Here is a 27,602-nt window from a genome sequence, read left to right on the forward strand (position 1 = left end):
CACCTTATACACAAAGATCTTAGTATCAGCACAAATGGAAGGATTGCATTAGTAATAAAGGTCGACTATTCCATGGATCACATCATTGAGATATATCAGTGTCCTGTTTTTGTTTTTGGTAAAATGACTGACATAGTCCATTAAAAGGTAAAGTAAAAAAAGTCCCAAAGGGTCACCATGCCTCAGGCGAGGGGAAAGGTTGAAAAGGAGAGTCCTTCATGGTAACTTCAGCTGGTGAAGGGATTGAACCCATGCCGTTGACTTCTCTCTACATCACCAGCTGTCTATCCAACTGACCTAACTGACTCTGTACACAGTCAATTAACACCCTGCTGAATTGTTCCTCAAAAACTCATATGGGTATTATAAGGTACCTGTTTGATTGCATGATAAGGCTTTCTCAGCACTTGGCATGTAAATTATGTTTTACAGAACTGCACCACATTTTTATGAAGACTGGGCCAGTATAAATGCTGGTTTCCCAATGTTTGAGATTTCCGTATTCCTACATGCCCTACCAGAAGAATTTAATGTGCTTCCTGCAATATCTTGTTATAATATTTGGGCGGAACTACTACCTGATGAAAAGCTAGTCACTATTCATCTGCAGATCTGAGGTGGTGTCTACTTGCTCATCAAAATCAATTTTTTAACAGATTTGCTTGCTGAGCTTCAAAGCCTCATTTAGAAGAAGACTTATTAAATACCTTCCATTGGATTATCCAGAGTGTCAGGTTCCTAGGAGTGACAATCACCAACAATCTGTCCTTGTCCACCCATGTCAACATGATGGTCAAGGAAGCACAACAGTACCTCTAGTTCATCAGGAGGCTAAGTAAATTTGGCATGTCTACAAAGACTCTTACCAATGTTTATAGATGCACCACAGCAAACATCCTATCTGGATGCAAGACAGAGTGGTATGGCAATTGATATTCCCAAGACCACAAGAAACTAAAGTGTTGTGATTATAGCCCAGTCCATCATGCAACCAGCCTTCCATCTACTGACTCCATCTGTACTACTTACTGCCTCAGAAAAGTAGCCAACATAATTAAAGACCCCCTACCACCCTGGTTATGCTGTCTTCCATTGAGCAGATATAAAAGTTTAAATACACCTACAACCAGATTCAAGAACAGCTTCTTCCCTGCTGTTATCAGACTTTTGAATGGACCTCTCAAATGTTAATCTTGATCTCTCTCTCTGCACCTTCTCTACAGAATAACACTGTACTCTGCACTCTATTCTGCTCCCTGGTGCACTTTGTATGATATGATCTGCCTGTAGAGCACGCAAAACAACACTTTTCACTGTATCCCAGTACCTGTAATAACAATAAATCAAATCAAAAACTTGCCAAGTGTTCTTCCAACCCTGTGACTTCTATCTATGAACAAAGCATGGGAACACATTATCTGCAAGTTCCCCTCCAACCCTCCATCCTGACTTGCAATTCTATCACTGTTTATCGTTGTCACTGATTCAAACTCCTGGACCTCCCTTCCCAACAACACAACGGGGGCACCTAATTATGTGGATTACAACAGTTCAAGGCAGCAGCTCATCATCACTTTCTCTACATCTACAAAGGATAGGCAACAAATGCTGGCTTATGGTAATTCAAATAAATGCCTGTTGGATTCTTGAAGCAGGGTGTTTACCTCATGTGGAATTGCTTGTGCTGTCTCTCAAAACAACTAAACTGGGTATGTATATTGTTCAATTAAAGAATTCAACAGACGTCACTATTAGGCATTATGTAAGCAAGTTAAATTAAATAAAAAATGTCTGAGCTAACAGTAAGCTATTCGTTTACAATAGAGGAGCACACTTCTAATAATTAGAGTTGTGTTTCAAATAGAAGAGTTGTGGAGTATGAGATCTTAATATCTTCAGGTCACATGCTGTGACGCAATGGTGCTACCATGAGCATTTCTTGTAAAGCTATACTGACATACTTACTATGGAGATATGCCCTGACTCACTGGGGGAGCGTGCTGGAAATCAAGCTCCACTATTCCCAGAGTTGTTACAATGTGGAAACATTTAGTTGAACTATCCAAATTCCATAATTTACCTCAAACAGAAAATGCTAGAGAAACTCAGCAGGTCTAGTAGCATCGGTGGAGAGGAAACAGAGTTAACATGTGTCAAGTCCAACACTTCAGCAATTTGTCTGACTGATCAACACAATTTAAAAGAAAACTCTCTGTCTCTAGATTTGTATACTGCAAACAAACGGTCTTTAACTGATGATACATAGGATATATGAATTGATAACTTATCACTCTAACTGCAACTGTGCCCATACTTCAAGTTCATACTTCACAAGCTCCCACAGACAAGTAAGACAGCATTTTAAATGTGAGGAAAACAGGGAAACAGTTCAATAGCACCAGTCTGGACCACAGAATTTGATAAGGTTTTTTTTCTTTACTTTCAATTCTTAGTCAGCACACTAATGTTCAGTCTTTCCTTCACTGGTTTAGAATTCATACTTCCAATGTCTCTGAGGGTGTTTTAATATTCTTTCAACAGGGGAGGCAGTGAAAGGGGAAAACAAACCAGGTAATTGTTACTGGAGACTTTCTGGGACCTCCACAAAAGTAGAGACTGAGACAGATATTTTTATGCCTTCTCTTTGAAGCTAGATGTTTTTTTGCTGCAAAGGTCCACACAAGCCTTGGTTACCTGGTCAGGAGCCAATAAAATATTGTTGTCAAGCAGTTGTCCCCTAGTTCAGAATTCTTTAGCTCCATACTGTCCATGTTCTTCTCACTGTTCCAGAAAAGACCACTCATAAAAGTGCTCAAGTAATTTTTTAAAAACTCTCAGCCAATTCTTTATACAATTTCCTTGGTATGAAGCAGTATCATCCCTTTTCACCCCACAATCCAGAGATAAAGGAGATAAAAAGATGTGGTCTTTACATGCCTCTGCCCTTAAGGGATGAAATGTCACTTCATCACAAGAAGTGTGACATATAAAGTACTAGATGTACATTCATTCCACCTCATTCCCCATTTATACAAAAAGACTTAGAATTATCGTCTCTTAAATACATATTTCATCATCATCTTGGGACAAGACATTCACCATCAAATCATCTTGTCCAGCAATGTGAATAATGTTTACATTGGTTCATGAATAGACTCCATCTGAACAGTGTCACATTTTGAGTTTTAAACTTTTCAATGCATGCTAATGATTATGACCAGTATAGATTAATGTTGGAAAGAGACTTCAAAATGTTGAGGAGTCAGTAATTATCAAAAGGTTTCCTGTTCTACTGTAGAGTGCTTCCTCTAATGTCGGTATTGTTTCTTGGAAAATTACTCTACTGGCTTCTCTACTCATCATTTTGCAGTAAGACTGCAGTCCAAGTCACTGCCATCAATTGCCATTCAAAGAGTTTGAAAAACTTAGGGGTGGTTCATTTATTCGGACTGATTTCAGCTTTTCAAAGGCTGTTTGGCATTCTGCTGGCAATATTAGTTTTGCTTGTTTCTGTGATAAAGTTGTTAAGGTACAGATATCATACTGAATTTACACACAACTTTCCAATAAAACCCACATTTTCTTAAATGTCATGATGTACATTTTCGTTTTCGGAACAGAGAATTCTTTTAGAACATTCCCTTGCACTGTTCTTGGCAAAACTTGTCCTTGTCCTATGTTTTTTTTAAATTCACTCCTAAGAGCCACTGGCGAGGCCAGCATTTACTGCCATCCTTAGTTGCCCTTGAGCCGATGGTGGTGAGTTGCCGTCTTGAACTGCTGCAGTCCATGTGTTGTAGGTAGACCCACAATGCTATTTGGGAGCAAATTCCATTCCAGTGTTTGAAGTAGGTTACCCTTGCTTTAATGAATTCACCATTGGTGACATTTATTACTATGCCTGCTAACAACAATTGCTGAATTGGTTCTTCTAATAGGAGAAAGTGAGGGCTGCAGATGCTGGAGATCAGAGCTGAAAATGTGTTGCTGGAAAAGCGCAGCAGGTCAGACAGCATCCAAGGAGCAGGGGAATCGACGTTTCGGGCATGAGCCCATCTCATGCCCGAAACGTTGATTCCCCTGCTCCTTGGATGCTGTCTGACCTGCTGCGCTTTTCCAGCAACACATTTTCAGCTCTGGGTCTTCTAATAGCCTCACATGCTCAACTTATATGTTATTCTATACTATAATAATATCGAAATAAACTACAGTTAGGTTCTTCAGTTACAACTTAATTCACAAGTCTTTGGAATGTGGAGGTGGCAGGGTGGTGATGGCGGTCTTTAACTCAAATGGCGTGACTCGACATTTGTAATGCTAAATCGGTTATACCAAAGTGATGGCAATGACACTTGGCTGCATCCCCTCCATAGACCAGTCTCAGAAAAAAGAGGCACTATCAAAACTATTGGTACAACTTTTTAATGTTGGAACTGGGTGCAAATCTGTTTTGCTGACTGCATTTCATTTTCTGTAGAACCTAGCTGATTCATCCAGTTTAGGAACCAACACTACCAATGAACTCTAGCTGCTTTTGCTGGGTTTCATTAACTATTTTCCAGCATACATCACATCTTTGCTTCTAAGTAAAGGTTAAGCAAAGGTATTAAAGGATATGGGCCAAAAATATGTACATGGAGTTGAGCCCCACACAACCTATGATCTCATTGACTGGTGGAACAGACTCAAGGGGCTGAATGGCCTGCTTCTGTTCCTGTGTTCTACCTGAACTTGTTTTCCTGGGCAAAACCAATAACAGTATTGTTTCATCAGTGCTAACTCTCCCATATTCATATCATGCCTAGCTAACATGGTATATCTAGGTGGTTCTCTACAGATCTACCATCTTACTAGATCTTCCCAAAGTTCTATCTCCAAATATGAGAGCACAGTGTCAAACTGTCCCAGTATTTCTGTTTTAGCTAGTTGAATTGTAGGAGGTTCATTTTGAGAAGTGTCTAACTCTCCCTCACTCATCATCTGTCATCCTTACTCACTCATACATCTGACACACTTGTTGCTTCATATCCTCTTCTCGGTGATGTTGTTTCAGCATATGAGTGTGTCATAACTGATGCTACTTCTCTTCATCAGAAGAAGAAATCAGATAAATCCGTGAAATGATGTCACCTGCTTTACAGCCTCGGGTGCACCTGTACCCAGAGTCACCACCACAGATGTCAGATTGGCCGCCTTGAGGGTGAATCCATGGAAAGCAACTGGCCCAGTTGGAGTCCCCAGCCATGCACTGAGATCCTGCTGGTGGGAGTATTTGCCTACATCTTTAACCTCTCCCTACAACGTTGTGAAGTCCTCACCTGCTTGAAGAAGACCACTGTCATCCCAGTGCCAAAGAAATGCCTTAATGTCTACTGCCCGGTGTGCCTGACCTCTATCATTATGAAGTGCTTCGAGAGATTAGCACTGGCAAACATCAAACACAGCCTGTCAGATGGCCTTGACCCACTACAATTTGCAGACTGTCACAATCAATCCACAGCAGGCATCATCTCCCTGGCCCTACATTCTCACTTTGCTGATGACACCACCATAGTGGGTTGGATCTCAAACCATGATGCGGCAGAGTACAGGAGAGAGACAGGTTAATGGCATGGAGGAAAGACCACAATATCTTCCTCAATGTCAGCAAAGTGAAGGAGCTGGTCATTGAATTCAGGAAGCAGAGCGGAAAACCCACCCCTGTCTGTATCAATGGTGCTGAGGTGGAGGTAGTTGAGAGCTTTGAGTTCCAAGGGTAAATATCACCAGCAATCTGTCTTGGTCCATCCATGTCGATACTACAGTCTAGAAAGCGCACCAATGCCTCTACACCCTCAGAAGACTAAGGAAATTTTGCATGTCCACAATGACTCTTACCAATTTGTATAGGTGTATCAGAGAAAGCATCCTATCCGGATGAATCGCAGCTTGGTATGACAACCGCTGTGCCCAAGACCACAAGTAATTAGAGTTGTGAATGCAGCCCAGTTGATGAAAAACAGCCTTCCTTACATTGATTCCATCTACATTTCCCACTGCCTTGTGAAAGCAGCGTCCCTCAAGAAATACAACATAGATGTCAATGTGTGGGAGACCCTTATTCAGAAGAAACTGACTTGGAGGAGCATCCTCTATGATGGGACACATTTCTTTGAGAATATCAGTCAGCAAAGATAAAATATGGAAAAGGAACTGTAAAAAGGATTGCCATCAATCTTGAGATTCCGCCTCCTGGAACACCTTGCACACCATGAGCAGTGACGTGGAATTTCCCAGGTAGTCAATCTTAGTCATTGTGAGTGATTACTGACAATGACAACCATTAGTAAAATGCTCTAGGAAGAATTCCAGTCCTAGTTGTGTTCAGATGCAGCCTGTCTGAGGAAATCTAAGGCCTCCCCCACATACTAATGTTCCATCTTCACATTTCTGTGTCTATCCTCCTATTTCTGTATGTATTTATGCACAACTGTGGGCATACTCTTGAGGTCCTGTTTGCTAATTTTCTACTGAGCTTCCTAACTTCTGACTGCACAACCACACTTACCACTTCCTATTATTATGACACAGCAGTAAACCCCTCTGCTAATTAAGCCAAACACACAACCTCACCTCACCTCATCTCATAATGTGTTAAAGTATGAGTGACCAAGAACTACTCAAATTCCACTATTTAAAGAAAAAATTTTATTCTTTAACTCTCAAAGTGAATGTTAAACAACAAGCATTTACAATTCTACGCGTCCTTCCTCTAAAAGATCTGTTATCTACTTCTCACTCTATAATATACTAATCCAGTAAAACCCCAATTAAATTTACAGCAACTTACTTTTCAAAACCAGACAGCAGCTGTCATCTTCAGTGTCTGTCTTCCTCTGTTTATAGATCTCCCTGGGCTGTCTTCAGTCTTCTGCTGCAAAGATGTTTGATAGAGAGTGTTTTTTGGGCGGTTTCTCAATGGCATTTGGTGCTCTCTCTGGCTAACTTTCAAAGTGCTGGCTCATTTATACCCCAAACATCAGATCGTCTCATTGGATTGATGTTGTCAAAACAGTAAAATTCAAATTCAATCGGGTTTTAATATCCTGGGGTATAATTTAAACTGGTTAAATTTGAACTGTTGTGAAAACAGTCAAATATTACATATTTTTAAGTTTCCGGTACGCTCTGAGTGTGCTAGTCAGTCATATGATAAGTGCCTGCAACCTCTCAGTGCAAAACAGCTTTCACTGTCTCTTAAAGATACAGTATACACCTACAGCTTCATAACACCTCCCCCCACCTCCCAGGAAAAAAAGAACCCTGTTCAATCTTATCCGTCTTTTGGATTCTGTTTTTCAGATAATAACTTTATCCATTAAATCCATGATAAAGCATCTGCTGTCACATTCTTATGACCTGCAATCATATCTGATTTTGTAAATTAAAAGTCTGTAACATAAGACTCCAATGAAGTAGTCTGCTATTCTTGTCTTTAAATAGTTCCAAGAATATAAGAGGATTGTGATCCATGTACATAACCGTCTCTGATACATAAACATTAAAATGTTGTAAGGCCAGTACCAAACGTAGTACATCCTTGTCGATGGTAGAGTATTTTCTCTGGTGGGTGTTGAGTTTCTTTGAAAAGTAACCAACTGTTCATTTGATTCCATCATCATCTTCCTGTAGCAGCACAGCTCTAACTCCTATGTCGCTAGCATCAATAACATCTTTGAAGGGTTTCAATACATTTGGTGTATCTAAAATTGGTGCAGTGGTTAATACAGCTTTTGAATTGCCAAATGCCTCCTGGCATGTTCTGTCGATCAAAATTTTATGTTCTTCAGCAAATCTGTTAACGGTGCCATTACACTGCTGACATTTGGAGCAAACGTCCAGTATAATCCGCTTAGTCCCAAAAGTCTTTCTTCTTTCTTCGAGGTTGGTCGTGGAAATTCCTCGATGGCCTTCGTCTTTACGTTCCTCGGAGTCAACCATCCATGACCAATGTTATGTCCCAAGAATATCACCTCTGCTTTCGCGAATTCAGTTTTAAATTTATTACCAGTTTTGCTTCTCTTAATTGTTCAAAGGCCTTTGCCAACTGTACCATGTAATCTTTCAATGACTCACTAAAGATCTCTACATCGTCCAGATAGACTGCACAGTTTGTATTCCTGATTAAGGGCTTTTACCCGAAACATCGATTCTCCTGCTTTTCAGATGCTGCCTGACCTGTTGTGCCTTTCCAGCACCACACTCGTGACACTAATCTCCAGCATCTGCAGTCCTCACTTTTGCACAGTTTATTAACGCAGCCACAACTCTGTTCATGACTCTTTGGAATGTGGCTGGTGCGTTATTCATTCCAAAGGGCATCACTTTGAATTGATATAACCCATTTGGAGTTACAAATGCAGAAATTTCTTTTGCTTTCTCTGCTAATAACCACACAGTAAATCCAACTTTGTGATGTGACTGGCTTGTTCAACTTTATCAATACAGTTCTCCAATCTTGGTATTGGGTAAGAGTCTGATTTTGTTACGGCGTTGACCTTTCGATAGTCCACACAAAATCGTTGAGTCCCGTCAGGTTTGGGAACTGACAAGATCAGCGAACTCCACTTGCTCTGACTCATACAGGTAGTTCATGTGCTACCCATAACACTTCCTGTCTGTATGCGACCGGCAACACAATCTGGTGCACTTCAACCCATTTCTCCTCTGCACTAACCTGCCGTGGTCTCCATTTTCACCTTTAAGATTCTGTTTTTTAGATAATAACCCTCATGGATATTCTCTGCCTCCTTTTCTGAATGTGCATCTACATTTTTTTTATTGTCCCGTCTTTCTGTTGAAAGTCCATTAGCCTTTCAGGACTAAACACCTCTGCCTGTTCAGGTTTTTCCTGCACCATCACGTCAAACAGGGTGTCTGCTAACTGAATCTCAACTCCTTCATCTTTCTCTTTAGTTTTTGCTTCATGCTGTGACTTACGATAGTGGGATCTGGTTACTATACAGTCTTGGAAAATTCCAGGGGTATTTTTCTTTTAACTCCTCAGTTCCCTGGTTTTCCTTTGGTTTCTCCACAACGAGGGTTGTCACTCCCACCTTGGACCCTGCTAACTCATTCCTAAGAACAAACTGTATTCGTAGAATTGACACTGTCAATCACTCCCACTGTAACTTCCCCAGTCTCGTGTTGGCACTCCAACCTGATCTCACATAGAGGAAAGCTGAATGTCTATCCATCTGTTCACAAGTCATCACTCCCTCAGGTAACGTCAGAAAGAGTGCAAATACATTCATCTCTTACTCTTTGAGACCATTTTGATCCCGTATCAGTCAAAATCCTAACTTCCTTCCCCGTTCTTTCTGAGTAAACTTTACTCAGAGGTGAATTCTTTATAGAGATCCGGCACTAACTCTATACCCAGCCCTTGCTGAGGCTGTGCACACTCCTGCAGCTTCTCGAATTTTCTTGGGATTCCCTTCACTACTTTCACCAATGCCACTGGCTTAGCCTCTTTTGCCATATCTTTTCCCACAGTGCCTTTCTTTAACAACCAGCACTGTGACTTTACATGACCCACTTTCTGGTAGTGAAAACATCTTTTCCCAGTGCCCTTCTTAAACCATCAGCACTGTAATTTTCTGTGTTCCACTCCATTACAGTGAAAACACCTGAGGCCCTTCACCTCCTTTCCACCCTCTTGGACTTGTTTGTTAACCTGTTGTAACCAATTACCAGTGTTCTCTATTCTTTATAGTGTAGGATTTCCCTTTCTCCCAATTTCTATCCCTCACAGGATGAAATTCCTGTTGGAAGCTAAACTTTGCCTTATGCACCAATATATAATCATCTGCCATCTCTGCTGCTCTTCTCACTTCTTGAACTTTCTGTTCATCCACATGAATTCTTATCATCTCTGGAAGTGAGTTTTTGAACTCCTCCTGCAGAATAATCTCTCTTAAAGCCTCATAGGTCTCATCTATTTTTAAGGCCCACACCCATCTATTAAAATTACTGTTTAATTCTTTCGAACTCAACATAAGTCTGACCTGGTTCCTTCTTTCAGTTTCTGAACTGCTGTCTATATGCTTCTGGTACCAATTTATCAGCACATAAAATAGCCTGTTTGACTTCATCTTAATCTCTTGACACCTCATCTGAAAGCACTGCAAATACCTCACTAGCTGTGCCTCCAAGTTTATTCTGTACTAGCATTACCCACAAGTCCTCTGACAACTTCATCTGCCTAACCAATTTTTCAAATGAAACAAAGACTTTGAATCTTTCTTATCAAAATGTGGCAGTTTTGGCATATTTGTATCTATCATTACCATCTCTTTTCATATCCATCCTGTTAACCTGACTTTCCTGAGTAGGTTGCAACTTCTGAAGTTCAAATTCTTTCTCGTCTTCTCTTCCTTTCTTCTCTCACTCCTTCTCTCTCTCACTCCTTCTCTCTCTCTCTCCTTCTCTCTCTCTCTCTCTCTCTCTCTCTCTCTCTCTCTCTCTTTCTCTCTCTGTCTCTCTCTCTCTCTCTCTCTCTCTCCTTCTCTCTCTCTCCCTCTCACTTGCTCTCTCTCTCTCTTGCGCTCTATCTCTCACTCTTGCTCTCTCTCTCTCCCTCGCTCTCCCTCCCTCTCTCTCTCTCTCTCTCTCCCTCACTCTCTTTCTTTCTCCCTCTCTTTCTTTCTCCCTCTCTTTCTTTCTTTCTCCCTCTCTCCCTCTCTCTCTCGCACTCTCTCCCCCTCCTTCTCTCTCTCCCCCTCCTCTCTCCCCCTCCTTCTCTTTCTTCTCCCTCCTTCGCTTTCTTCCCCCTCCGCTTTCTTCCCCTCGCTCTCTCTTTCTCTCTTTTTCTCTTTCTCTTTTTCTTTCTTTTTCTCTCTTTTCTCTTTCTTTCTTTCTTTCTTTCTTTCTCTCTCTCTCTCTCTCTCTCTCTCTCTCTCTCTCTCTCTCGCTCTCTCTCTCTCTCTCTCTTTTTCTCTTCTCTTCTTTCTTTCCTTCTTTCTTTCTTTCCTTCTCTCTATTTCTCTCTTTCTCTTTCTTCCTCTCTCTCTTTCTTTGTTTCTTTCTCTCTCTCTTTCTCTTTCTTTCTTTCTTTCTCCTTCCTTCCCTCCTTCCCTCTCTAAAAGTATGGTCTTTTTCTGTTCTTCTAAACTTTCTTGGCAAATTCGGGAATCATTCAAACCCCAGAACCTCTTTAGCAAAAAGCTCAACTCTCCTCCTAATCTTTTAAAGCATGAGTCACCGAGATCTTCCCAAATTCCACTGTTTAAAGAAAAAATGTTGACTTATTCTTAAACTCTAAAGTGGACGTTACACAATCAGTATTTACAGCTCTACGCCTCCTTTCTCTTAAAGGTTTGTTATCTACCTCCCACTCTATCATAATATACTGATCCAATAAAACCCTGTATTAAATTGACAGCAACTTAATTTTCAAAACCAGACAGCAGCTGTCATCTTCAGTGTCTTCCTCTGGCTTTCTATCTCCTTGGGTCATCTTCAGTCTTCTGCTGCAAAGATGTTTCATATGAAAAGGGTACCTTTGCTCGTGTGTTTTGGACAGTCTCTCAGTGGCAATTGGTGCTCTTTTCTCTGGCTAACTCTCAAAATGCTGGCTTATCTCTACCCCAAGCGTTGGATTGTCTCATTGGTTCGATGTTGTCAAAGCAATAAAATTCAAATTCAATTAGGTTTTAGTTTCCTGAGGTATAATTTAAACTGGTTAAATTTGAACTGTTGTGAAAACAGCCAAATGTTACATATTTTCAACTTTCCAGTACACTGAGACTACTAATCAGTCATATGACAAGTGCCTGCAACCTCTCAATGCAAAACATGTTTTACTCTCTTTTAAAGGAATAGTACATGCCTTCAATTTCATAACACTATCTATTTTCTTGGTGTCAGTGATCATGGAGAGAAACTGGGGACTGGAGATCAGAGTCAAAAAATGTGGGGCTGGAAAAGCACAGCGGGTCAGGCAACATCTGAGGAACACCATTCCTGATAAAGGGTCTATGACTGAAACAACATTGATTCTCCTGTTCCTCTCATACTACTGACCTGCTGTGCTTTTTCAGCGCCACATCTCGACGCCAATGATCAAGTTCTGGCACATTTGATGAGCCATTTTCTGTGTTGTAGACCTTATGACTTCTGTCCAATCACCTTGCCTCAGAAGAATGTCCTACAGTTGCTAATCCAATGCAGCATCTTATCCACACTGAGAGTTGATGTTAAAAGCAGTCTATCGGAGCAAGAATGTCATTATCGATGCACGTACAAAAGCTGAGAGACTGAGAATTGTTCAAGCCTAATGAAAATTGTGAAATGCAATAAAAGTGGAATTGATTAAAATAATTTATTTCAAAATGCGCGACTTCAAACTAAATTTTATAATGGATTTAACACATTAACCACAGTAAATATACTGATTTTTGTCAATTTTATACACACCTGCTAAATCGTATGCAATTGACTTTGCTGACATCTAAACAGTTTTCTGGTCTCAATATGTGGCTTTTATTCAACAATGCCCAGCGTTCACCTGAGCTTGACTGGAACAAGTGTAAAGGTGCACTTTGAGCAATTCAGGCTGGAGTTAATATTGGACTGACTCCCACAGCTGCCTGGGCTACATCTCCTCCCACCATGCCACCTGTAAAAGCACTATCCCTTATTCCTGATTCCCCTGCTGCATCTGCCCCCAGGAGGACTAATTCCACCACAGAACACACCAGATGGCTTCCTTCTGCAAAGACCACAATTTCCCCTCCCACGTGGTCAGTGATGCCCTCCAGTACATCTCCATTTCCTGTACCTCTGCCATTGAACCCTACCCCCTCTGACCAGAACAAGGACAGAATCCCACTGGTCCTCCACTTCCACCCCACCAACCTCCGTATGCATTGCATCATTTTCCGCCACCTACAAACAGATCCCACCATTAGAGAGATATTTCCCTCCCCACCCCTATCTGCTTTCTGTTAAGACCATTCCCTCTGGACTCTCTTGTCAGGTCCTCGAGCCCACAACTCACCCTCCCCTCCCGGCACCTTGCAATTCTTGCAGTGGCAGGGCAAAACCTGTGCCCACACCTCCACCCCCATCTCTGTCCAAGGTCCCAAAGAAGCCTTCCACATCCATCAGAGATTTACCTGCACTTCCATTTCCTGTGTCTATTGCCCTACATGTGGTCTCCTCTACATTGGTGAGACAGGACGCCCATTAGTGGAATGTTTCAGTGAACATCTCCACGACACACTCACGAAGCAATCCCATCGCCCTGTAGCCAAGCACTTTAACTCCCCTTCCCACTCCCCCCCAAGGACATGCAGGTCCTGGGCTGTCTCCATCACCACTCCCTCACCACCCAATGTTTGGAGGAAGAACGCCTCGTCTTCCATCTTAGGACTCTCAAACTGCATGGGATCAATGTGGATTTCACCAGTTTCCTCATTTTCCCTCCCCCCCATACCTTACTCCCAGATCCAATCTTCCAACTCAGCAAGCCCTCTTGACCTGTCCTACCTATCCATCTTCCTTACCATGTGTCCACTACATTCTCCTCTCCCATCTATCTTTTTTCTCCCCCACCTATCTCATTCTCAGCTACTTCTTCCCCACCCCAGTCCCACCCGCCTTTCATCCCTCCCATTTATCTCCTGGCCCCCTTGGCCCACAAGCCTCATTTCTGATGAAAGGCTTATACCGGAAACGTCGATTCTCCTGCTCCTGGATGTTGCCTGACCGGCTATGTTTCCAACACCACACTCTCTACTCTGATCTCCAACATCTGCAATCCTCACTGTCTCTTAATGCACATCAACATATATTTAGAAGGAGTACTGTGTTTTAAAGCTTTGTTTTCTGTATCTCCAGCAGAGGCATGATGAGGAGGCTGTGGTAGATCAAGGTGGAACAAGTTCAATACTCAACATTCACTATGAGAAAGAGGAGCTAGAAGGTAAGTGAGTGCATGTGGCACTCCTGACATCTTCTAAATGTTTTTTTCATATTCTCACACAGCACCAATCAATCAACAGTGGACTGTATGCTATTGATCAGCGAACATTCCATTTCCACAGCATTTATTATAAGTTGTTAATATAGAAATAATTTGGTGTACGGAGTCAAAGAACATGAAAGTGATTGACAAATAATCAATTTGGTTATCCTTGGGTTGTGATAATTGCTATATAAATGATAAGTTCTTACTTTGCCTACTGCAGGAATTAAATTTTTTTTGGCAGAAGTTCAACTTCATGATTACAGAATTCCATTCTTTAAAATATTTTTGTGACCACTGCCTCCCCCTCTGTGGTCTTTCACTTCTCTTCATATGTACAGTACTTAATCCAGCAAGGTTCCTTTGTTAGTGTGGATATCATCCTGTAGTACTTGAAATAACTATTTTATACAGAAAATGCCAAGGTCATTTTGGTGATTTGATACAAATGAATTGGTCCACAGACTTGTCAGCAATAGAAAATAAAGCAATGAAAAAATAATATTTCTACCCACTTTAAGTTCAATAATTCCACTCATTTGAAGTAGCATGGTGTCACACCTCACTGGGTTAGGGAGCTGGAAATCATTAGGAGAAAGTGAGGACTGCAGATGCTAGAGATCAGAGTCAAGAGTGTGGTGATGGAAAAGCCCACAGCAGGTCAGGCAGCATCCTAGGAGCAGGAGAATCGACGTTTTGGGCAAACGTTGATTCTCCTGCTTCTCGGATGCTGCCTGACCTGTGCTTTTCCAGCACCACACTCTCAACTTGGAGCTGGAAATCAAGCCCCACTCTTCCTGGAGTCATTACAAAACTTTAAAAAATCAAATTTACCTGTCTGATAGATTCAGGTTAACAGAAAAACATGTACTGGATTTCTGTACTTAACAGAAGCCAGTATTTATTACAAATAAACAGATTCTAACCACAGGTAAGCAACTATGAACTGTTGAATTAAAACACTACTCATCCAAACTCTAACCCTCTTCTATAACCTCTTTTATACACACGTGCAGAGAGACAAAAAATATTGATGTAATAAGTAGAAAGAAGAAAAAGTACTGGGAAAACAGCGGAATAGCATCAACGCATAATGTTGGTGAGATGATCCTTTCGCTTGCCAGGAACTTCTGTTCTTCAATATATTTTTCTCCAGATTGTTTTTGCTTCTTTATAGGAGGCACGGGGTGATTGGTACACTAATTGCAAAGTATCTTAGTTACTAGTTAAAGATCCCAGCTTATTGCAAATAGTAAGTAGAGAAAATAATTGGCTTTCTTTGGACATCTAGAAGGCGAGACACATCACCTTCCCTTCCAAAGGTCTGCGAGCTTCTCACTGTATCATTTACAACTGCAAGCTGTTCAGCTACCTCCGAACCAATTTGACTCATTGTTAGGCTGATGACCTTTGACAACCACAACTGTTCACATTTCCACAAACTAATCAGCAATCAGCTGGCCTGTGAATCCCATTTTGTATACTGTAACATAAACTGTTGAGTTTATATGTATAATTTTCAGTGTTTTTTTGAGAGTTTGGGTTTCTAGATTTTGAATTAGTTACTGGCAAGTTTTCTGTGTGTCTGAAATTAGTAATTTATTTCAGTGATTTCTTTTAAAAGCTGTTGTTTGCAGACTGACTTTAGAATAAATAGCTTCTATGCAGTGCCAATGGATTTTTAGAATTGTACAGAAGAGGCCATTGAATCTGCACCAGCAGAAGCTATTCTAACTCTACACTAGCCCCACTTTGCAGCACTTGACCCGGACTGAAAGGGAGAGAGTGGGAGGGAGGGAGTGAGCGAGCGTGGTGGAGGGATAGTGAGAGAGAGAGTGTGAAAGAGAGGGAGCAAGTGAATGAGAGGGAGAGACGGAGCAAGAGAGAGAGTGAGTGTGAGTGCAAGCGAAGGAGTGAGAGAGTGTGAGCGTGAGGGAGGAAGTGAGTGAGTAAGAAGGAGTCAGCAAACGAGAGAGTGCGAGCGCACTGAAGCGAGACAGAGAGTGCGAGTGCACTTGAGCAAGCAAGACAGAGAGAGCGCGAGCGCACTGGAGCGAGCGAGTGCACTGGAGCGAGCGAGAGAGTGTGAGCGCACTGGATCAAGCGAGAGAGAGAGAGTGCGAGTGCACTGGAGAGAGAGAGAGAGAGTGCGAGCGCACTGGATCGTGCGAGAGAGTGTGAGCGAACTGGAGCGAGAGAGTGCGAGCGCACTGGATCGAGCGAGGGAGAGTGCGAGCGCACTGGAGCGAGCGAGGGGGAGAGAGTGCGAGCGCACTGGATCAAGCGAGAGAGAGAGTGCGAGTGCACTGGAGAGAGAGAGAGAGTGCGAGTGCACTGGAGAGATAGAGAGTGCGAGCGCACTGGATTGAGCGAGAGAGAGAGAGAGTGCGAGCGCACTGGATCGAGCGAGAGAGAGAGAGAGTGCGAGCGCACTGGATCGAGCGAGAGAGAGAGAGAGTGCGAGCGCACTGGATCGAGCGAGAGAGAGAGAGTGCGAGCGCACTGGATCGAGCGAGAGAGAGAGAGAGTGCGAGCGCACTGGATCGAGCGAGAGAGTGCGAGCGCACTGGATCGAGCGAGAGAGTGCGAGCGCACTGGATCGAGCGAGAGAGAGTGCGAGCGCACTGGATCGAGCGAGAGAGAGTGCGAGCGCACTGGATCGAGCGAGAGAGAGTGCGAGCGCACTGGATCGAGCGAGAGAGAGTGCGAGCGCACTGGATCGAGCGAGAGAGAGTGCGAGCGCACTGGAGCGAGCGAGGGAGAGAGTGCGAGTGCACTGGTGCTAGCGAGAGACAGTGCGAGCGCACTAGATCAAGCGAGAGAGAGAGAGTGCGAGTGCACTGGAGAGAGAGAGTGCGAGTGCACTGGAGCGAGCGAGCGAGAGAGTGTGAGCGCACTGGATCGAGCGAGAGTGCAAGCGCACTGGATCGAGTGAGTGAGAGTGCGAGCGCACTAGATCAAGCGAGAGAGAGAGAGTGCGAGTGCACTGGAGAGAGAGAGAGTGTGAGCGCACTGGATCGAGCGAGAGCGCAAGCGCACTGGATCGAGTGAGTGAGAGTGCGAGCGCACTAGATCAAGCGAGAGAGAGAGAGTGCGAGTGCACTGGAGAGAGAGAGAGTGCGAACGCACTGGATCGTGCGAGAGAGTGTGAGCGAACTGGAGCGAGAGAGTGCGAGCGCACTGGATCGAGCGAGAGAGAGAGAGTGTGAGCGAACTGGAGCGAGCAAAAGAGAGAGTGCGAGCGCACTGGAGGGAGCGAGAGAGAGTGCGAGCGCACTGGAGCGAGCGAGCGAGAGAGTGTGAGCGCACTGGATCGAGCGAGAGTGCGAGCGCACTGGATCGAGTGAGTGAGAGTGCGAGCGCACTGGATCAAGCGAGAGAGAGAGAGCGAGAGCACTGGAGAGAGAGAGAGAGAGAGAGTGCGAGAGTGCGAGCGCACTGGATTGAGCGAGTGAGAGAGAGTGCGAGCGCACTGGATTGAGCGAGCGAGAGAGAGTGCGAGCACACTGGAGCGAGCGAACAAGAGAGAGAGTGCGAGCGCACTGGAGCAAGCGAGAGAGAGAGTGTGAGTGCACTGGATCGAGCGAGTGAGAGAGAGAGGGCGAGCGCACTTGAACGAGCGAGCGAGAGAGAGAGAGAGTGCGAGCGCACTGGAGCGAGCGAGAGAGAGAGAGTGCGAGCGCACTGGAGCGAGCGAGATAGAGAGAGAGTGCGAGCGCACTCGAGAGACAGAGAGTGCGAGCGCTCTGGAGCGAGCGAGAGAGAGAGTGCGAGCGCACTGGAGCGAGCGAGTGAGAGAGTGCGAGCGCACTGGAGCGAGCGAGAGAGCGAGAGTGCGAGCGCACTGGAGCAAGCGAGAGAGAGAGTGTGAGTGCACTGGATCGAGCGAGTGAGAGAGAGAGGGCGAGCGCACTTGAACGAGCGAGCGAGCGAGAGAGAGAGTGCGAGCGCACTGGAGCGAGCGAGAGAGAGAGTGCGAGCGCACTGGAGCGAGCGAGAGAGAGAGTGCGAGTGCACTAGAGAGAGAGAGAGAGAGAGAGAGAGAGTGCGAGCGCACTGGAGCGAGCGAGAGAGAGAGTGCGAGCGCACTAGATCAAGCGAGAGAGAGAGAGTGCGAGTGCACTGGAGAGAGAGAGAGAGAGAGAGTGCGAGCGCACTGGAGCGAGCGAGAGAGAGAGAGAGAGAGAGTGCGAGAGCACTGGAGCGAGCGAGAGAGAGTGCGAGCACACTGGAGCGAGCGAACAAGAGAGAGAGTGCGAGCGCACTGGAGCAAGCGAGAGAGAGAGTGTGAGTGCACTGGATCGAGCGAGTGAGAGAGAGAGGGCGAGCGCACTTGAACGAGCGAGAGAGAGAGAGAGTGCGAGCGCACTGGAGCGAGCGAGAGAGAGAGAGTGCGAGCGCACTGGAGCGAGCGAGATAGAGAGAGAGTGCGAGCGCACTCGAGAGACAGAGAGTGCGAGCGCACTGGAGCGAGCGAGAGAGAGAGTGCGAGCGCACTGGAGCGAGCGAGTGAGAGAGTGCGAGCGCACTGGAGCGAGCGAGAGAGCGAGAGTGCGAGCGCACTGGAGCAAGCGAGAGAGAGAGTGTGAGTGCACTGGATCGAGCGAGTGAGAGAGAGAGGGCGAGCGCACTTGAACGAGCGAGCGAGCGAGAGAGAGAGTGCGAGCGCACTGGAGCGAGCGAGAGAGAGAGTGCGAGCGCACTGGAGCGAGCGAGAGAGAGAGTGCGAGTGCACTAGAGAGAGAGAGAGAGAGAGAGAGTGCGAGTGCACTAGAGAGAGAGAGAGAGAGAGTGCGAGCGCACTGGAGAGAGAGAGAGAGAGAGAGAGTGCGAGCGCACTGGAGCGAGCGAGAGAGAAAGAGAGAGAGAGTGCGAGCGCACTGGAGCGAGCGAGAGAGAGAGTGCGAGCGCACTAGATCAAGCGAGAGAGAGAGAGTGCGAGTGCACTGGAGAGAGAGAGAGAGAGAGAGAGAGTGCGAGCGCACTGGAGCGAGCGAGAGAGAAAGAGAGAGAGAGTGCAAGAGCACTGGAGCGAGCGAGAGAGAGTGCGAGCGCACTGGAGCGAGCGAGAGAGAGTGCGAGCGCACTGGAGCGAGCGAGAGAGAGTGCGAGCGCACTGGAGCGAGCGAGAGAGAGTGCGAGCGCACTGGAGCGAGCGAGAGAGAGTGCGAGCGCACTGGAGCGAGCGAGAGTGCGAGCGCACTGGATCGAGCGAGTGAGAGTGCGAGCGCACTGGAGCGAGCGAGGGAGAGAGAGTGCGAGTGCACTGGTGTGAGTGAGAGAGAGTGCGAGCGCACTGGAGCGAGCGAGAGAGAAAGAGAGAGAGAGTGTGAGCGCACTGGTTCGAGCGAGAGTGCGAGCGCACTAGAGCGAGAGAGAGAGAGAGAGAGTGCGAGCGCACTGGAGCGAGCGAACAAGAGAGAGAGTGCGAGCGCACTGGAGCAAGCGAGAGAGAGAGTGAGAGCGCACTGGATCGAGCGACCGAGTGAGAGAGAGTGCGAGCGAGAGAGAGAGAGAGTGTGAGTGCACTGGATCGAGCGAGTGAGAGAGAGAGGGCGAGTGCACCAGAGAGAGAGAGAGAGAGAGAGAGAGAGTGCGAGCGCACTGGAGAGAGAGAGAGAGAAAGAGAGAGAGAGTGCGAGTGCACTGGAGCGAGCGAGAGAGAAAGAGAGAGAGAGTGCGAGTGCACTGGAGCGAGCGAGAGAGAGTGCGAGTGCACTGGAGCGAGCGAGAGTGCGAGTGCACTGGAGCGAGCGAGAGTGTGAGCGCACTGGAGCGAGCGAGAGAGAGCGCGAGCGCACTGGAGCGAGAGAGAGAGTGCGAGTGCACTGGATCGAGCGAGTGAGAGTGCGAGCGCACTGGAGCGAGCGAGGGAGAGAGAGTGCGAGTGCACTGGTGCGAGCGAGAGAGAGTGCGAGCACACTAGATCAAGCGAGAGAGAGAGAGAGTACGAGTGCACTGGAGGGAGAGAGAGAGAGTGCGAGCGCACTGGAGCAAGCGAGAGAGAGAGAGAGAGTGTGAGCGCACTGGTTCGAGCGAGAGTGCGAGCGCACGAGAGCGAGAGAGAGAGTGCGAGCGCACTGGAGCAAGCGAGAGAGAGAGTGAGAGCGCACTGGATCGAGCGACCGAGTGAGAGAGAATGCGAGCGAGAGAGAGAGAGAGCGTGAGTGCACTGGATCGAGCGAGTGAGAGAGAGAGGGCGAGCGCACTTGAACGAGCGAGCGAGAGAGAGAGAGAGAGAGTGCGATCGCACTGGAGCGAGCGAGAGAGAGAGTGCGAGCGCACTGGAGCGAGTGAGATAGAGAGAGAGTGCGAGCGCACTCGAGAGAGAGAGAGAGAGTGCGAGCGCACTGGACCGAGCGAGAGAGCGAGTGCGAGCGCACTGGACCGAGCGAGAGAGCGAGTGCGAGCGCACTGGAGCGAGCGAGAGAGTGCGAGCGCACTGGAGCGAGCGAGAGAGAGAGAGTGCGAGTGCACTGGAGAGAGAGAGAGAGAGTGCGAGCGCACTGGAGCGAGTGAGAGAGAGAGTGCGAGCGCACTAGATCAAGCGAGAGAGAGAGAGTGCAAGTGCACTGGAGAGAGAGAGAGAGAGAGAGTGCGAGTGCACTGGAGCGAGCGAGAGAGAGTGCGAGCGCACTGGATCAAGCGAGAGAGAGAGAGTGCGAGTGCACTGGAGAGAGAGAGAGAGTGCGAGCGCACTGGATCGTGCGAGAGAGTGTGAGCGAACTGGAGCGAGCGAGTGCGAGCGCACTGGATCGAGCGAGAGAGAGAGAGTGTGAGCGAACTGAAGCGAGCAAGAGAGAGAGTGCGAGCGCACTGGAGGGAGCGAGAGAGAGTGCGAGCGCACTGGAGCGAGCGAGCGAGAGAGTGCGAGCGCACTGGAGCGAGCGAGCGAGAGAGTGCGAGCGCACTGGATCGAGTGAGTGAGAGTGCGAGCGCACTGGATCAAGCGAGAGAGAGAGTGCGAGTGCACTGGATTGAGCGGGTGAGAGAGAGTGCGAGCGCACTGGATCGTGCGAGAGAGTGCGAGCGCACTGGATCGTGCGAGAGAGTGCGAGCGCACTGGATCGAGCGAGAGAGTGCGAGCGCACTGGATCGAGCGAGAGAGAGTGCGAGCGCACTGGATTGAGCGAGAGAGAGTGCGAGCGCACTGGATCGAGTGAGCGAGAGAGAGAGTGCGAGCGCACTGGAGCGAGCGAGACAGAGAGAGAGTGCGAGCGCACTGGACCGAGCGAGAGAGCGAGTGCGAGCGCACTGGAGCGAGCGAGAGAGAGAGAGTGCGAGTGCACTGGAGAGAGAGAGAGAGAGAGAGTGCGAGCGCACTGGAGCGAGCGAGAGAGAGAGAGAGAGAGTGTGAGTGCACTGGAGCGAGCGAGAGAGAGTGCGAGCGCACTGGATCAAGCGAGAGAGAGAGAGTGCGAGTGCACTGGAGAGAGAGAGAGAGTGCGAGCGCACTGGATCGTGCGAGAGAGTGTGAGCGAACTGGAGCGAGAGAGTGCGAGCGTACTGGATCGAGCGAGAGAGAGAGAGAGTGTGAGCGAACTGAAGCGAGCAAGAGAGAAAGTGCGAGCGCACTGGAGCGAGCGAGCGAGAGAGTGTGAGCGCACTGGATCGAGCGAGAGTGCGAGCGCACTGGATCGAGTGAGTGAGAGTGCGAGCGCACTGGATCAAGCGAGAGAGAGAGTGCGAGCGCACTGGATTGAGAGAGTGAGAGAGAGTGCGAGCGCACTGGATCGTGCGAGAGAGTGTGAGCGCACTGGATTGAGCGAGAGAGAGTGCGAGCGCACTGGATCGAGTGAGCGAGAGAGAGAGAGAGAGTGCGAGCGCACTGGAGCGAGCGAGACAGAGAGAGAGTGCGAGCGCACTCGACAGAGAGAGAGTGCGAGCGCACTCGACAGAGAGAGAGTGCGAGCGCACTGGAGCGAGCGAGAGAGAGAGTGCGAGCGCACTGGAGCGAGAGAGAGTGCGAGCGCACTGGACTGAGCGAGAGAGAGAGTGCGAGCGCACTGGAGCGAGCGAGAGAGAGAGAGTGCGAGTGCACTGGAGAGAGAGAGAGAGAGAGAGAGAGTGCGAGCGCACTGGAGCGAGCGAGAGAGAGAGTGCGAGCGCACTGGAGCGAGCGAGAGAGAGAGTGCGAGCGCACTGGACCGAGCGAGAGTGCGAGCGCACTGGACCGAGCGAGAGAGAGAGTGCGAGCGAGAGAGAGAGAGAGTGAGAGCGCACTGGATCGAGCGACCGAGTGAGAGAGAGTGCGAGCGAGAGAGAGAGAGAGTGTGAGTGCACTGGATCGAGCGAGTGAGAGAGAGAGAGGGCGAGTGCACTGGATCGAGCGAGTGAGAGAGAGAGGGCGAGTGCACTAGAGAGAGAGAGAGAGAGAGTGCGAGCGCACTGGAGAGAGAGAGAGTGCGAGCGAGAGAGAAAGAGAGAGAGAGTGCGAGCGCACTGGAGCGAGCGAGAGAGAAAGAGAGAGAGAGTGCGAGCGCACTGGAGCGAGCGAGAGAGAAAGAGAGAGAGAGTGCGAGCGCACTGGAGCGAGCGAGAGAGAGTGCGAGCGCACTGGAGCGAGCGAGAGAGAGTGCGAGCGCACTGGAGCGAGCGAGAGAGAGTGCGAGCGCACTGGAGCGAGAGAGAGTGCGAGCGCACTGGATCGAGCGAGTGAGAGTGCGAGCGCACTGGAGCGAGCGAGGGAGAGAGAGTGCGAGTGCACTGGTGTGAGTGAGAGAGAGAGGGTACGAGTGCACTGGAGGGAGAGAGAGAGAGTGCGAGCGCACTGGAGCGAGCGAGAGAGAAAGAGAGAGAGAGTGTGAGCGCACTGGTTCGAGCGAGAGTGCGAGCGCACTAGAGCGAGAGAGAGAGAGAGAGAGTGCGAGCGCACTGGAGCGAGCGAACAAGAGAGAGAGTGCGAGCGCACTGGAGCAAGCGAGAGAGAGAGTGAGAGCGCACTGGATCGAGCGACCGAGTGAGAGAGAGTGCGAGCGAGAGAGAGAGAGAGCGTGAGTGCACTGGATCGAGCGAGTGAGAGAGAGAGGGCGAGCGCACTTGAACGAGCGAGCGAGAGAGAGAGAGAGAGAGAGTGCGATCGCACTGGAGCGAGCGAGAGAGAGAGTGCGAGCGCACTGGAGCGAGCGAGATAGAGAGAGAGTGCGAGCGCACTCGAGAGAGAGAGAGAGAGAGAGTGCGAGCGCACTCGACAGAGAGAGAGTGCGAGCGCACTGGAGCGAGCGAGAGAGAGAGAGTGCGAGCGCACTGGACCGAGCGAGAGTGCGAGCGCACTGGACCGAGCGAGAGAGAGAGTGCGAGCGCACTGGAGCGAGCGAGAGAGAGAGAGTGCGAGCGCACTGGAGAGAGAGAGAGAGAGAGAGTGCGAGCGCACTGGAGCGAGCGAGAGAGAGAGTGCGAGCGCACTGGATCGAGCGCGAGAGAGAGTGCGAGCGCACTGGACCGAGCGAGAGTGCGAGCGCACTGGACCGAGCGAGAGAGAGAGTGAGAGCGCACTGGATCGAGCGACCGAGTGAGAGAGAGTGCGAGCGAGAGAGAGAGAGAGTGTGAGTGCACTGGATCGAGCGAGTGAGAGAGAGAGAGGGCGAGTGCACTGGATCGAGCGAGTGAGAGAGAGAGGGCGAGTGCACTAGAGAGAGAGAGAGAGAGTGCGAGCGCACTGGAGAGAGAGAGAGTGCGAGCGCACTGGAGCGAGCGAGAGAGAAAGAGAGAGAGAGTGCGAGCGCACTGGAGCGAGCGAGAGAGAAAGAGAGAGAGAGTGCGAGCGCACTGGAGCGAGCGAGAGAGAAAGAGAGAGAGAGTGCGAGCGCACTGGAGCGAGCGAGAGAGAAAGAGAGAGAGAGTGCGAGCGCACTGGAGCGAGCGAGAGAGAGAGTGCGAGCGCACTAGATCAAGAGAGAGAGAGAGTGCGAGCGCACTAGATCAAGAGAGAGAGAGAGTGCGAGCGCACTGGAGCGAGCGAGAGAGAGTGCGAGCGCACTGGAGCGAGCGAGAGAGAGTGCGAGCGCACTGGAGCGAGCGAGAGAGAGTGCGAGCGCACTGGAGCGAGCGAGAGAGAGTGCGAGCGCACTGGAGCGAGCGAGAGAGAGTGCGAGCGCACTGGAGCGAGCGAGAGAGAGTGCGAGCGCACTGGAGCGAGAGAGAGTGCGAGCGCACTGGATCGAGCGAGTGAGAGTGCGAGCGCACTGGAGCGAGCGAGGGAGAGAGAGTGCGAGTGCACTGGTGTGAGTGAGAGAGAGAGGGTACGAGTGCACTGGAGGGAGAGAGAGAGAGTGCGAGCGCACTGGAGCGAGCGAGAGAGAAAGAGAGAGAGAGTGTGAGCGCACTGGTTCGAGCGAGAGTGCGAGCGCACTAGAGCGAGAGAGAGAGAGAGAGAGAGTGCGAGCGCACTGGAGCGAGCGAACAAGAGAGAGAGTGCGAGCGCACTGGAGCAAGCGAGAGAGAGAGTGAGAGCGCACTGGATCGAGCGACCGAGTGAGAGAGAGTGCGAGCGAGAGAGAGAGAGAGCGTGAGTGCACTGGATCGAGCGAGTGAGAGAGAGCGGGCGAGCGCACTTGAACGAGCGAGCGAGAGAGAGAGAGAGAGAGAGAGTGCGATCGCACTGGAGCGAGCGAGAGAGAGAGTGCGAGCGCACTGGAGCGAGCGAGAGAGAGAGAGAGTGCGAGCGCACTGGACCGAGCGAGAGAGCGAGTGCGAGCGCACTGGACCGAGCGAGCGAGAGAGTGCGAGCGCACTGGAGCGAGTGAGAGAGAGAGTGCGAGCGCACTAGATCAAGCGAGAGAGAGAGAGTGCAAGTGCACTGGAGAGAGAGAGAGAGAGAGAGAGTGCGCGAGCACTGGAGAGAGAGAGAGAGTGCGAGCGCACTGGATCGTGCGAGAGAGTGTGAGCGAACTGGAGCGAGAGAGAGCGAGCGCACTGGATCGAGCGAGAGAGAGAGAGTGTGAGCGAACTGAAGCGAGCAAGAGAGAGAGTGCGAGCGCACTGGAGGGAGCGAGAGAGAGTGCGAGCGCACTGGTGCGAGCGAGCAAGAGAGTGTGAGCACACTGGATCGAGCGAGAGTGCGAGCGCACTGGATCGAGTGAGTGAGAGTGCGAGCGCACTGGATCAAGCGAGAGAGAGAGTGCGAGCGCACTGGATTGAGCGAGTGAGAGAGAGTGCGAGCGCACTGGATCGTGCGAGAGAGTGTGAGCGCACTGGATTGAGCGAGAGAGAGTGCGAGCGCACTGGATCGAGTGAGCGAGAGAGAGAGAGAGAGTGCGAGCGCACTGGAGCGAGCGAGACAGAGAGAGAGTGCGAGCGCACTCGACAGAGAGAGTGCGAGCGCACTGGAGCGAGCGAGAGAGAGAGTGCGAGCGCACTGGACCGAGCGAGAGTGCGAGCGCACTGGACCGAGCGAGAGTGCGAGTGCGAGCGCACTGGACCGAGCGAGAGTGCGAGTGCGAGCGCACTGGAGAGAGAGAGAGTGCGAGCGCACTGGAGAGAGAGAGAGAGAGAGAGTGCGAGCGCACTGGAGAGAGAGAGAGAGAGTGCGAGTGCACTGGAGAGAGAGAGAGAGAGAGTGCGAGCGCACTGGAGCGAGCGAGAGAGAAAGAGAGAGAGAGTGCGAGTGCACTGGAGCGAGCGAGAGAGAGTGCGAGTGCACTGGAGCGAGCGAGAGAGAAAGAGAGAGAGAGTGCGAGCGCACTGGAGCGAGCGAGAGAGAGTGCGAGCGCACTGGAGCGAGAGAGAGTGCGAGTGCACTGGATCGAGCGAGTGAGAGTGCGAGCGAGGGAGAGAGAGTGCGAGTGCACTGGTGCGAGCGAGAGAGAGTGCGAGCACACTAGATCAAGCGAGAGAGAGAGAGAGTACGAGTGCACTGGAGGGAGAGAGAGAGAGTGCGAGCGCACTGGACCGAGCGAGCGAGAAAGAGAGAGAGAGTGTGAGCGCACTGGTTCGAGCGAGAGTGCGAGCGCACTAGAGCGAGCGAGAGAGAGAGAGTGTGCGAGCGCACTGGAGCAAGCGAGAGAGAGAGTGAGAGCGCACTGGATCGAGCGACCGAGTGAGAGAGAGTGCGAGCGAGAGAGAGAGAGAGTGTGAGTGCACTGGATCGAGCGAGAGAGAGAGAGAGGGCGAGTGCACCAGAGAGAGAGAGAGAGAGAGAGAGTGCGAGCGCACTGGAGAGAGAGAGAGAGAAAGAGAGCGAGAGTGCGAGCGCACTGGAGCGAGCGAGAGAGAAAGAGAGTGAGAGTGCGAGCGCACTGGATCGAGCGAGTGAGAGTGCGAGCGCACTGGAGCGAGCGAGGGAGAGAGAGTGCGAGTGCACTGGTGTGAGTGAGAGAGAGTGCGAGCACACTAGATCAAGCGAGAGAGAGAGAGAGTGCGAGCGCACTGGAGCGAGCGAGAGAGAGTGCGAGCGCACTGGAGCGAGCGAGAGAGAGTGCGAGCGCACTGGAGCGAGCGAGAGAGAGTGCGAGCGCACTAGAGCGAGAGAGAGAGTGCGAGCGCACTGGTGCAAGCGAGAGAGAGAGTGAGAGCGCACTGGATCGAGCGACCGAGTGAGAGAGAGTGCGAGCGAGAGAGAGAGAGAGAGCGTGAGTGCACTGGATCGAGCGAGTGAGAGAGAGAGGGCGAGCGCACTTGAACGAGCGAGCGAGAGAGAGAGAGAGAGAGTGCGAGCGCACTAGAGCGAGAGAGAGAGTGCGAGCGCACTGGAGCAAGCGAGAGAGAGAGTGAGAGCGCACTGGATCGAGCGACCGAGAGAGAGAGAGTGCGAGCGAGAGAGAGAGAGAGCGTGAGTGCACTGGATCGAGCGAGTGAGAGAGAGAGGGCGAGCGCACTTGAACGAGCGAGCGAGAGAGAGAGAGAGAGAGTGCGATCGCACTGGAGCGAGCGAGAGAGAGAGTGCGAGCGCACTGGAGCGAGCGAGATAGAGAGAGAGAGTGCGAGCGGACTCGAGAGAGAGAGAGAGAGTGCGAGCGCACTGGACCGAGCGAGAGAGCGAGTGCGAGCGCACTGGACCGAGCGAGAGAGCGAGTGCGAGCGCACTGGAGCGAGCGAGAGAGTGCGAGCGCACTGGAGCGAGCGAGAGAGAGAGAGTGCGAGTGCACTGGAGCGAGTGAGAGAGAGAGTGCGAGCGCACTGGAGCGAGTGAGAGAGAGAGTGCGAGCGCACTCGATCAAGCGAGAGAGAGAGTGCAAGTGCACTGGAGAGAGAGAGAGAGAGAGAGTGCGAGTGCACTGGAGCGAGCGAGAGAGAGTGCGAGCGCACTGGATCAAGCGAGAGAGAGAGAGTGCGAGTGCACTGGAGAGAGAGAGAGAGTGCGAGCGCACTGGATCGAGCGAGAGAGAGAGAGTGTGAGCGAACTGAAGCGAGCAAGAGAGAGAGTGCGAGCGCACTGGAGGGAGCGAGAGAGAGTGCGAGCGCACTGGAGCGTGCGAGCGCACTGGAGCGAGCGAGCGAGAGAGTGCGAGCGCACTGGATCGAGTGAGTGAGAGTGCGAGCGCACTGGAGCAAGCGAGAGAGAGTGCGAGCGCACTGGAGCGAGCGAGTGAGAGAGAGTGCGAGCGCACTGGATCGTGCGAGAGAGTGCGAGCGCACTGGATCGAGCGAGAGAGAG

At 49.8% G+C, this 27,602-nt stretch overlaps 1 protein-coding gene across 1 annotated transcript in view; it reads left to right on the forward strand.

Moving 5' to 3' along the window:
• The first annotated feature begins 13,887 nt into the window (after nucleotides 1–13,887).
• Nucleotides 13,888–27,602, forward strand: part of LOC132805749 (electroneutral sodium bicarbonate exchanger 1-like) — a 341,616-nt gene continuing 327,901 nt past the window's right edge. Inside the window, exon 1 of the mRNA XM_060820976.1 lies at nucleotides 13,888–13,966. The gene's annotated coding sequence lies outside the window, so the exon portion shown is untranslated. The remainder of the gene's footprint in view (nucleotides 13,967–27,602) is intronic.

The sequence above is a fragment of the Hemiscyllium ocellatum genome, chromosome X, assembly GCF_020745735.1.
Source record: "Hemiscyllium ocellatum isolate sHemOce1 chromosome X, sHemOce1.pat.X.cur, whole genome shotgun sequence".
Taxonomy (NCBI): Eukaryota; Metazoa; Chordata; class Chondrichthyes; order Orectolobiformes; family Hemiscylliidae; genus Hemiscyllium; species Hemiscyllium ocellatum.